General features: G+C 47.2%; 1 pseudogene; it reads right to left on the bottom strand.

The window, feature by feature from the left end:
- Positions 1–5,099: 5,099 nt before the first annotated feature.
- Positions 5,100–6,733, bottom strand: LOC114914094 (uncharacterized; annotated as a pseudogene).
- Between the last annotated feature and the right edge of the window lie 4,922 nt (positions 6,734–11,655).

The raw sequence follows: 11,655 nt of genomic DNA, 5'->3' as shown, positions 1-11,655 counted from the left end.
CGACTCCGATGGTCGGCGTCACAATATGTGATCATGGACGGCCGACTCTACAAGAGGTCGTTCTCCCTCCCTCTGCTCAGGTGCTTGGGTCCGACCGACGCTGACTACGCCCTCCGAGAGGTTCACGAAGGAATTTGTGGGAATCACTTGGGGGGCAAGTCCTTAGCCTTCAAGGTCCTACGACAGGGCTACTACTGGCCGACCATGAGGAAGGATGCGGCAGAGTTGGTCCGAAGGTGCGAGCCATGTCAGAAGTATGCCAATATTCAGCGCCAACCGGCCAGCCGAATCACCCCCATTGTCGCTCCGTGGCCTTTCGCTCAGTGGGGAGTCGATATTCTCGGCCCCTTCCCACCGGCGTCGGGCCAAAGGAAGTTCATCGTTGTCGCCATCGACTACTTCACGAAGTGGGTCGAGGCTGAGCCCTTGGCGCAGATCACCGAGCGGAAGATGGAGGACTTCGTCCAAAAGTCCATCATCTTCAGGTTCGGATTGCCGCACACCGTCATCACCGACAACGGGCGGCAATTCGACAACCAAGACTTCAAGGACTTCTGCGCCAGGTTCCACATCCGTCATCGACTAACTTCAGTCGGGCACCCACAGTCCAATGGGGAGGTCGAGGTGACGAACCGAACCTTGCTCCATGGACTCAAGACCCGACTGAACGAAGCCAAAGGTCTCTGGGTCGACGAGCTGGGCTCTGTCCTATGGGCTTACCGAACGACCCCCCGTATCCCGACCGGGGAGTCGCCGTTCAGTTTGGCCTACGGGACAGAAGCTATGATCCCGCTCGAGATTGGCCTGCCATCTTCAAGGGTCGAGCGGTACCGCGAGCCGGACAACTCCGAAAGCCGGAGGGCCGACCTAGACCTCCTCCCCGAACTGCGAGATGAGGCTCAAATCCGAATGGCCTCATACCGACAGAGGGTCGCCCGGTACTACAACGCCAAGGTCAGGCCAAAGCTCTTTAAACCTGGCGACCTAGTCTTGAGGAAGGCGGAGGTGTCGAAGCCCTTGGACCAAGGGAAAATGGCTCCCAACTGGGAAGGACCCTACAAGGTTGCTGACACCTTCGGGCCGAGAGCCTATCGGCTGGAAACCCTTGAGGGAAAAACCATTCCCCGGACTTGGAACGCCGACAACTTGAAGCTGTATTACCAGTGAATTCTGTAATTCGATCATCGGAATACAAGTTCAGTTTGAAAAAATCGGAGTTCTAACTCTTCGACTACTGATCGGCGCTCAGCCCCGACGCATCGACACGGACTTGGAACCGACGACACATCGGCCCCTTACTCGGACCGATGCATCTACGATGACGGGAGTTTGTACTCCTTCTACGGTCGAATTTTCGGGCAGAATCCATCGGCCGACTGATCGATCGGGCCCCGACCGAAGAAAGGCTAAAAGCCCACGCGGCTGTTGCCGCGACATTCCGACCAGGCTACGGTCGGTCGAGGGATATTCGGCTTACCACCGTCTATCACATGACACGACCTGCGGCCGGCTGAACGACACTCGGTTCGCCACCGTCTGTCGAAGGACATGAGAACCCGACGCAAGTGCTTGGGGATCCGACTTGCTATCGCTCCCCCGACACTGCGCCGGTCGATGTTCGAGTAAACGCATCTACGGAAGTCCGACTACCGAACCTTACCAGGTTCGATCGGATCCCGACTTAACAGATGCGCCCGAATAGCGACTACATCGGAGCTGTGCAAGCCGGTTGAGTCCTACCGACTTACCCGAGTTGGCGACTTCTCTAAGTTGGCGACTAGGGTTCGACGTTACAGCGATAAGAAACATTACAAACGAGAAGCAAAAGAGAATACAATTTCATTCATTGATTAAAAGAAATTACAAAGTCGGGCCGAAGCCGATTACATGTGTTTTCAAAAAGAAACAAAAGGAAGACAGTCGGCTGGACCGATCATTCGTCCTGGATAATCTCTTCGACCGACGGAGGATCGGGAAGAACCGGCGTCTCGACCATAAGCGGCGCTGGGTCGGCGGCGGAAGGATGTCCTTCAGTCGGCAAGGGACCTCCGGTCGGCTCCTGCTCCGGGACGGCTTCCTCCGTTGGGATGATGTCTCCCGACTGATGGTCGGCCTCCTCTTCGGTTCCGTCCTCTTCGGCGAGTGGCGGCGCGACTCGGCTGACGTCCACCTCCGGGTACAAGGCATGGACGGCATCCCGACCATCTTCGAACCCGACCCGGTAGGAGGCGAAGCCCGATTCGAGCATCTCCTCCTTGAACCGGTCGGAGGCCCGGAAGTCCTTAACCGCACGATCGGCCGACTCCCTCGCCGACCGTGCCTCGTCCTCAACGTGGGCCAGCTCCTCCTTCGCCAACTCCGCCTCGGCCCTGGCAATTTCGGCGTCGATTTGGGCGATGGACAAGTCCTCTTCGGTTTCCGCGAGCTTCCCCAGGCTGACCCGAAGTTGCTCGCGTTCCCCTTGGAGTTCGGAGGTGGCACTGTCCCGTTCGCGTCGAAGACGACGCACGACCCGGCCTTTGTGCTTGGCCTCCTTCTTGGCCGACTTCAGTTCGGCCATAAGCCGGGAGACCTCGTCCGTCAACTTGGCCTCCCGGTCGACCGACTCCTGTAGCTGATCGACTAGCATCGTTCTTTCGGCCTCGGCCGCCGCCGACCTTTCCTTGAAGGCTGCCCGAACGTCGCCGAACCTTCGGTATCCGGCCTCCAACTCGGACATGGTGAAGATCAGCTGCCGACGGAAAAAAGCTCTGTCAGAATTATGTGGCGAGCAAAAACTTTTAAGGGAAAAGGGGACGCGAAGCTTACCTCCACCATCGACGGGTAGAACCGCGACAGCATCTCGGTCACCTGCCGAGATCGCAACGACTGAACGTCGGTAGGGAGGAGGATCCCCTGGCACAACCTCCTCGCGAGGTTGTGATCGGCCAAGGCCGATGCACCCTCGGGGTAGTATGCGCTTTGGGGCATTGATCTCTCCTCCTCCGAGGGCTCCATCGGGGCTTTCCCCCGATCAGCTGCCCCGACCGACGGGGCTGGCAGCGATGGGACGCTGGAGTTCGACCCGGCGCCCCCCGTTGCGCCAGCGGACGCCTCCGGACGATGTTCGGCTTCCCGAACGACATCCGGCTCCACCCGCGGCGGCGAAACCGCCGACACTCCTTCGGCCACTTCCTCGGTCGGCCTCTCCTCGACTCGGACGGTCGGAGCCGCGAGGGCTATAATCGGCTCCGACCTCTCGGTCGCCGACGCTTCCACGGTTGGCGGGACTGGGGCTGGTCTCTTGGAAGGGCGCGAAGGGCCTGCCCCCGACGCTGGCCTCTTCCTCGCGGCGGCAAACTGACGAATTTCGGCGTCGGTCGGCCTCATCCTCGGCGGTGTCCCTGCAAAACCGACCACTGTTAAAGGCCGGACCGGAACTTCCCTAAAGCCGAACAAAAAGAAAAGCTGAGGAATTGGGCGATACCTATTCGGGGGACCAGACTCAGGCCGGCATCATAGAGAGCTTGCTCGGTAACAAGCTCCCTCTGCTTCGGGACCAACATGTCTTTGAGTCGGTGGAAGTCCTCCCGGTCGTCCACGTCGACCCGACTGTTGTCGTTGGCCTCAGTTCGGGGTACACCCCAGCGAGAAGGAAAGCCCCAAGAGGAGGAAGAGGAAACAAAGAAAAACTGGTTCTTCCATCCATGAATGGACGGTGGAAGACCGGTTATGAAGGCAAGACCCTTCCGGGGGTTGAAGAGCCACCACCCTCGGGCCTTAGGGTGGGGTCGGAGCACGAAGAAGGCCCGGAAGAGGGAAACGCGGGGGTTGGTCGGCAAGAGCTGACACAACAGCGCGAAAGAAATGATTAGCCGGACAGAGTTCGGCGCCAGTTGCGCCGGACAGAGTCCGTAGTAATCAAGCAGATTCCGGACGAACTCCGGAATCGGAAGTCGAAGACCCGCACGAAGGTCCTCAACGTACAGCCCCAGGTCGCCGGGCGGAGGGTTGTTGACCCGACCGCCGGCCCCTGGAGCATAGAGCCGAAACTGCTCCGGGATGCGATAGTGCTCCCGAAGCTGATCGACGTTCGGCCCCGAAAGCGAGGAGGCCTCATCTTCCGGAGCCGATCGGGTGTCGTCGGTCGGGTTCCCCGACCGAGCTCCCTGAGTCGGTTTCCTGGTCATTGTGCAGGAACCGAAAGAAAGGAAAGAAGGGAAGAAAGCAAGAAGGGGAAGGAGGACCACGAACCCGATGGACCCTCCGGAAGTAGAGAAGAGCTCTGCCCGCGACGACCGAAAAATCGCCCGGACAGAGTTTCCCCAGCAAATGGCAAATGTGGGTCAGGGTCCGGGAGGTCCTATATATATAGGGCCGACCGACGGCCGAGATGCTCCCGCGCCGACCAAGGTCCCCCAGATGCGCGACGCGTGGCGCCCGCCGGTTGGCTAAGGATTCGGCGCGCTTCGCCCCGGGACGCCCGCACCGCCTGCATTAAATGCCGGAGCGGGCGCCGGCCAACCACCTTGACACGCGGCGCGCAGGGGTTGGCTCCGCCGTCGGCCGCCCGCGCCGGTCCGCGTTCCCGATGGGACGCCTCATCCACGATCGGCGCCGAATATCCGATCGACTGATGCTGTATCGTCCGGCACCCGATCTTCTGGCACCGACGTGATGGCTGACAACGACAAGACGTGGCGTCTGACACCTGACGCCGGCGCGACTTCCGGCATCGACTAGACGTTCGGATCACAGGGATTCGTGAGATGTCTGACAACGGATCAGCCGGCGGTACGGTCGGATATGCACATGCGACAAATCCACTCCCAGTCGTCCGGCCTTGCTACCCGAATGAAGGCATCGACCAGCTCTCCACCCGACTTGGGAGTGGAAGGGGGCAACTGTTGGGGGATACCCACCGACCGACCGACCGTCTGTCGGAGGGCCCGACCGTCTGGCAACCCGACCCGGTAGGAGGCGAAGCCCGATTCGAGCATCTCCTCCTTGAACCGGTCGGAGGCCCGGAAGTCCTTAACCGCACGATCGGTCGACTCCCTCGCCGACCGTGCCTCGTCCTCAACGTGGGCCAGCTCCTCCTTCGCCAACTCCGCCTCGGCCCTGGCAATTTCGGCGTCGATTAATTTGGTGAAGAACCAGTTCTAGACTCGGATTTGTTTTGATGGCACGACATTTATGAAAAGGAACAGCAAAGTAATATATTTCATCAATGGAAATACGAGCAGATACTTGGTGCACAAGCCATGAATGCTCCCCATTCTGTGAAAGATATTTGGATGATTCTTGGAGACAGCAAGTTTCAAAAGTTACCTTGACAAATGATTAAATTGCAAGCAATAAAGTTGACCTCTTTGGTCATTCTTATGCAGGAGGAAATGACACCTATGATTTGCACTATTTTTCATAAAATACAAATAACTTTTGCTCGTTGGAATTTTTCATAAACTCATGCAGTTGTTCTGCTCAAGTTGTTCCCCTTCTTATTCTAAACAGATGTCCCGTTATCCACCTCAGATCAAGGGTCTGCTTAGGAGGTATAAAGCATCATCTTATTGCCTGTATGCTCATGGACATGACCGACAGTGCCAGTAGTATCGTCGACAGGAAGAGAAAGCTATAGAACCAAATCCTTTATTATGGATCACGTAATCCTGAGTGATGAAAGATTCTGAAATTTCAGCAAAATATATGCTGGAAAATTCAGCAAGTGTGTCACAAGCAATCTGTCGTGGATATGATTAAGTACACGCTAGAGCGATTTGGACTGTAACAAAGATCCAGTAAACTGTGGGAACCTAAATAATTATCTCAATGAACTAATAGATTTCATCCTCTGTTGAGCCCAATAACATATTTAAAGAAGTTGCATGACTCGTGGTAGGTAATGGAGAGTCAAAGGCTCAAAGCACCCAAACAAGAAAGTTGACAGTGTCAATTTCCTTATTACGTACACCAATCAATTGAGAAACTGGACTGATTTCGAACACCGACAATTTCTGTGCTTCTATGCATGCAAACAACTAGGGATTGTTACAGTAACTACAGCGAAGTCATTGGAATCACCTCATGTACAGGAATAGACAAGCGTAGCAATTTGAAAAGACACAACTCCGAAGGCATTCCAAAAATCACAGCTCTCTCTAATTTAGCAAGATTCTACACAGGAAATCTCTCACATATCTACCATCACTATCAAATTTTGTTCTTTTATAACACAAAAAAGCCCCATACCTCATATCGATGCTCCTTGCAAAGCCCCACGCATTGCGCCTCCTACCCGGCCATCCGATCACAATCCATTGGTTGAGCTCTCTTACAACAAACACATTCCTGACCGGCAAACCCAAGGCATCGATGCCATTCTTGAGAGCCGAATCCACTTGCAGCAAGCCGGCAAACCCTTCAAGAACTTTCAAGAAATTCTTGGAATACTTGTAGCCGTCCTTCAGAAGCCCCAACCCTAGAAATCCATCGGAGAAAAGCCATGCTATCGGTTATCCGAACAAATTCACGGCGCCCAGATAAGCTCTGGGCATCTTGGTGGTGGGGGCGGGATCCCGGGGTTGATTCCCGTTGGAATGTCGCGCTTCGAAGCTGTGTAGCCCTTGATCAAGGCCATGGAGGCGATGAGGATCACTTTGGGGGAAGGAGAGTGGGGATTCTGGAGATCCTTGCCGACCCTGATGGCGCCGTCGACCGTCGGCGACCCTGATCGAGGTGGAGAGGAGCTTGATTAATCGGATCGCATGGGGAGGTGACAACCTTACCCAACCCTCGGGAGTTTTTTTTTTTTTTTTTTTTATAATACTTATTTTGACTTATTTCTTAACAATATAGAAATAGTAATTTACTGTTAACAAGAAAAATTTGAAAGCTTTTTTTTTTCTTTTCTTTTTTTGCTTAAATAACTTGAAATAAGTCACCCCTACCGTTTACGTGAGGGTATCAAATTGAATGAAATATACAAAAATTTTAATTACATAAAAATTTGCTAATGTAGTTTTAATAAAAATAAAAAATAGAGATGAATATGGAGTAAGAATTGATGATCATAGATAAAGTTTGTATGAGTGGTTATTTTTGATATTTAATATCTTATTATATATAAAAGAGATGGGATAGGAAAAAAATGTTGTGCATAAAATTAAAAAAAATGGATAAAATGAAGTATAATTAAGATATTAAGTAATTATAAAATATTTATTAAGCTAAAAAAATTATAAAATAATAATATAGCCGGTTAAACTTCATGGTACAAATTATTAGACTATTAGAAAATAATGTATGCATAAGATGGATATGATCGAAATAACAAAAATATTAATTGATATAGATACATGATACTACAGAAAATATATAATAAAAAAATAAAGTTTTTCAGAGTGAGATAATACCAGTCCAGAATAAATTGAGGGAAGAATTATCAAATAGTTTGAATATGTATGACATGAACAAAGATATATATTAGTACAAAAAGATAATTTAATAATTGAAAACCATACAAAATAAAGTGATAAAGAAAAAATTTATAATCTCAATATCTGTGAGTAAGCATGAGTCTGGAATGTATGGAATGAAGAAAAAGAATTCACATAACCAATCCAACTACTTTAAGATCAAGGCTTAATTAAGTTGAGTTATATAGATCTCTGGTATCATTGGCAAGAAACATGTACACTTACTGCTCGGGGAAAGAATATGAATATAAAAAATAAATTGTAACATATAATATATTTGAACAAGATTTTTTATGATGAAAGATGGGTTAACAAACAAGAAAAAAATTATCTTGGTTGCATAAAATATTTTAATTAAATAATCTTAACATAAAAAATAAATTTATAATTATGATCGATCTGGAACAGTTTAATGAATCCATGATCGGAGAAAGATAAATAAAATGACAAAGCTAGAAAAGAAAAACATAACAAAAGGGGTTGATATGCTGTTCCATATATTCAAACTCTGGAATATGTTTCTCCCGTGTCCGATGGCGGGGGTATGAAATACGGTTCCCAGCAATTCTGGTTGAGCACCAACGAGTACTTGTTGGAAAGGAACGGATGATGAGCAGCTACCGCTAAACAATCTTCTACCTCCAGAAGACCTGGTTGCAAGTCACAGCTCTCGGTATGAACCAACTGCAAGTAGGTTCGGAATTCTCAGCATCCTACATCTCTCCCTCTCTGCATTAATTGATATGATCTTTGGTTCGATTAGATGATATTTTGGATCAGTTTCCCAGGATATCCCCCCATCAACAGATGGTGGCCTCTCCAATAGACAATCTCTCAAACCTTGGACTTCTTTTCATGATGCACTGCAGCCCAAACGGTACAGCACAACCACCCCAAAACAATACATAAAATCATATGGAGTTTAGCTTCGAGGAAAGGAAATTCGAAAAACTTAATATTTTCTGGTTGAAGGATTGAAGCCCAGTGCAACAAAATGCTAGGGTAATTATGTGGCCCCTTGAAGCATCATATTGGTGAGATTATTTTCTCTGATCTTGCTATATATGCCTAACTAGTAGCATGCAGGTGTTTGGATCCGGCACAAGTTGGTTAGAGTGGAGCTCATGATAAAATTGGTCACTCACCGCTACTTAGAGACGCAGCTGAACCGATTGGATTACAATCGGATAACAGTAGTCTTGATCCTTCTTTAATTCCTCAATGTTACCTGTTAGGAAAAATTTTTTTGAAAAGAGAGTTTTATCGAACCAAAAATTATTTTAAAAATATATATATTTTCTAAATTACTTACATGTAAAATATAAAATCTACATTCCCCAATACCCCTCAAATAAAGATAGAGGGAAAGAGGGGAATGGTTTACAAATACAACGATAAATTTGTCCTTTTCCAATGTGAGACTAAAATCTAAAGTAGTATTTGATTGTCGGGAATAAAATGAAATAAGAACTTATTTCACCTTATTCTCCTAGACATACTATAAAATGACGGTAGGGTCCATGAGTTTAGCAATTTTAGTCAAAGGTACATTAATTGCATCTTATTCCCTTCTACTTGGTTTAAGCTATTGCATGTTGGACTATAGAATAACTTATTCTAGGTCCATCATAAGAAAAAAATATCTTATTTTAAATTAGGAAATAAATAACATCACCTTATTCCCGATGGACCCCGCAGATTTTCAATCTAACATAAAATTCGAATAGGGATGGTGAATAGGTATTTCAAAAAATTGATATTTTTATTTCAAAAATATTATTTTGGCTATCAAATACTACCTAAACGAAATCTCCTAAGGATTTTGGAGCGAAGAAAATTGAGAGAGAAAAATTTTGAGTTTTTTTCCTCCAAAACTCTGACGGTCCTTGTCCCATATCTGCATTCAAATTTTGCATCCAAATTTTTCCCTCTATTGATATGTCTTGTCATAGGATCTAACCTAAATGTAAGGATTAGAATATAAAATCTCCTTCTGAGCGCTTTTTTCTTGTTTGGATGATTGCACCTCTCATTTCCTGTAAGATTTAGCCATCATCAGGGCAAGGTTGTGTGGCAATGAAAAATTGGGAGAGAGGAAAGAGAGAATTCAACGGTGGTGTACCATGAGAGTAGAGGATGACTTTATAGAGGCAGGGGCTAGACTATTCTAACCTTCGATGTAGCCGGAGAGGAGCTAGATTTGATCTCATCCGACTCGAATAAGGTCTCTGTCGTCTCACCATCCCATGTATTCATCAAAAAAAAGAAACATGTATGCTAGTTGTTTAAGTTTTCATTTTAGATATTCATGCACAAAAAAATTTCATTGCAGAAAGATCACAAAAATGAATGCTTTTCCTCACGTACCAAGACATAGAGACCGGGACAAGGTATAATTACAAAATATTGGTGGCCTATTAATTCCAAAAAGGGCCGTAGCTCGAGTAGTTGGGACCTACTCTTTTGAGAGATGTGGCTGACTGAAGCTTGCTAACGTGAAGCCAAAACAGTGTCACACCTAAAAATTCATGGAAACAAGAAACCCTTGGCTTAACATGAGCATAAAAGCTTGAAAGGCATTAGGCCAACCAGGTCACCAGGTACAGACACCAGTCTTGCCTCATCAACTCAGACAAATGACTTGGCAGCTGGCAGAGTAAAAGGCCTGCAGTTCCACATCTAGCCCACGCCACACAGGTTCAGATCGTATCTTTGGCGCAAAAAAATGATTGATATTTTTTCACGACATCAAATTTCCGATCCTATATTGCATAAGTTTTAAGATATCTAAATTCCTTTCTTCTATCTATTTGTATAAATTTTGAAGTGATCATTGCGTAATTCAATTATTGATATTGTAAAAAAAAATAATTTTTTTTATAATCTAAAATTTTTAATTTTTCATTGATCATATTTCTTTCCTCAATTTCTCGTAAACTGAGTCCTTCAAGATTTACCCAATCAGATAAATGATAAATAAAGGAGTTCAAAATGCTTTAAAACCTAAATAGTGAATGTAATGAAAGAAGATCATTCTCGCCGCCAGAGATCCGATCTGGATGGATTGGTTATTGTTTTTTCTTCCATTACTAAAGTTGAAAGTAGAACCCTAGCTATCACAGCACAAAAAGGTCAAATCCTTCTCGAGTTCTCCCAGCCATCCTTTTGCGTCACAATTCGAGCATAAACAATACTTAGGCCGTAATGAACCTTTTTTTTTTTTGGTAAGACGTAATGAACCTTTAAAAAGTATACATATAACACCATGTGGATGGGTGTGCTAAAGTCAGAGAGATCCACTAACTTTGATTCAATCACAAGCAATCATCAATTCTTAAAAAGAGCCATGGTGGAGTGGCACAGCAGTGCCCTAATATATTACCTTTTCCAAGGTGGATGTCTGGTGCCGAGCGAACCGGAACGTTGTCTTGTCCGGTTCATCACCCTCCCATTGCCGGTTTCGATTGCTCCAACTTTGACCAACAAGGCAGCAAAGAGTTTTAGAGCGATCATCGATCAATAATTTAGTGCGGCTAATAGTATTTGTTTCTCGGATTCAGTTGGTCCGATCCGGTTTCCGAAACTGAGGGATTTTTTATTTGAGACAAATTGGGGTCTCAAAAATCAAGATTTTGAGAAGAGGAAGGACAGGTAGACTCCGTGGGACACTGGCAAAGTGGGCTACAAGCCCACTATTTTCCGAAGTTCAAATCCCATTACCCCTGCCACTTTCTGGTGCCTTGGCTTATCATCAGCTTGCGATATAGCCCGAAGGTCAATAATGTGGGACGCCACCAGCATCACCACCAGCTCTTGTGAAGCCAACTGTTAGCCACTTCTTGCTCGCCACTATCAGCTTGAAGGATTGAGCACCGGCTCTTGCATGACCACCATCCTAATTGAAAAAGGTAGGTAATGTGATGGTGACATCCCGATGGGAAGTTTTTTCAATTCCTTGTTCATTTCATTTCAGTTACGGACAAATTTCCAGTCTCCTGGATTGATTTTGTCAAGAGAATATGGACTATATGCAGTGGCTTCAATTTTCCCCAGCCTTGATATAGAGGAGCACATGGAAGCTCTACCATACACACATAGTATATAGTAGAATACTGTGCAACCATAGATAGTCCCTGTCAAGAGATGGATGGGCATCATCAAACAAGGCAATTCATGAGCGTACGTACATCGTGTCATA

Source organism: Elaeis guineensis, chromosome 4, assembly GCF_000442705.2.
Source record: "Elaeis guineensis isolate ETL-2024a chromosome 4, EG11, whole genome shotgun sequence".
NCBI classification, from domain to species: domain Eukaryota; kingdom Viridiplantae; phylum Streptophyta; class Magnoliopsida; order Arecales; family Arecaceae; genus Elaeis; species Elaeis guineensis.
Note: the sequence above shows the minus strand (reverse complement) of the source record. Positions and strands in the feature narration are given on the sequence as shown.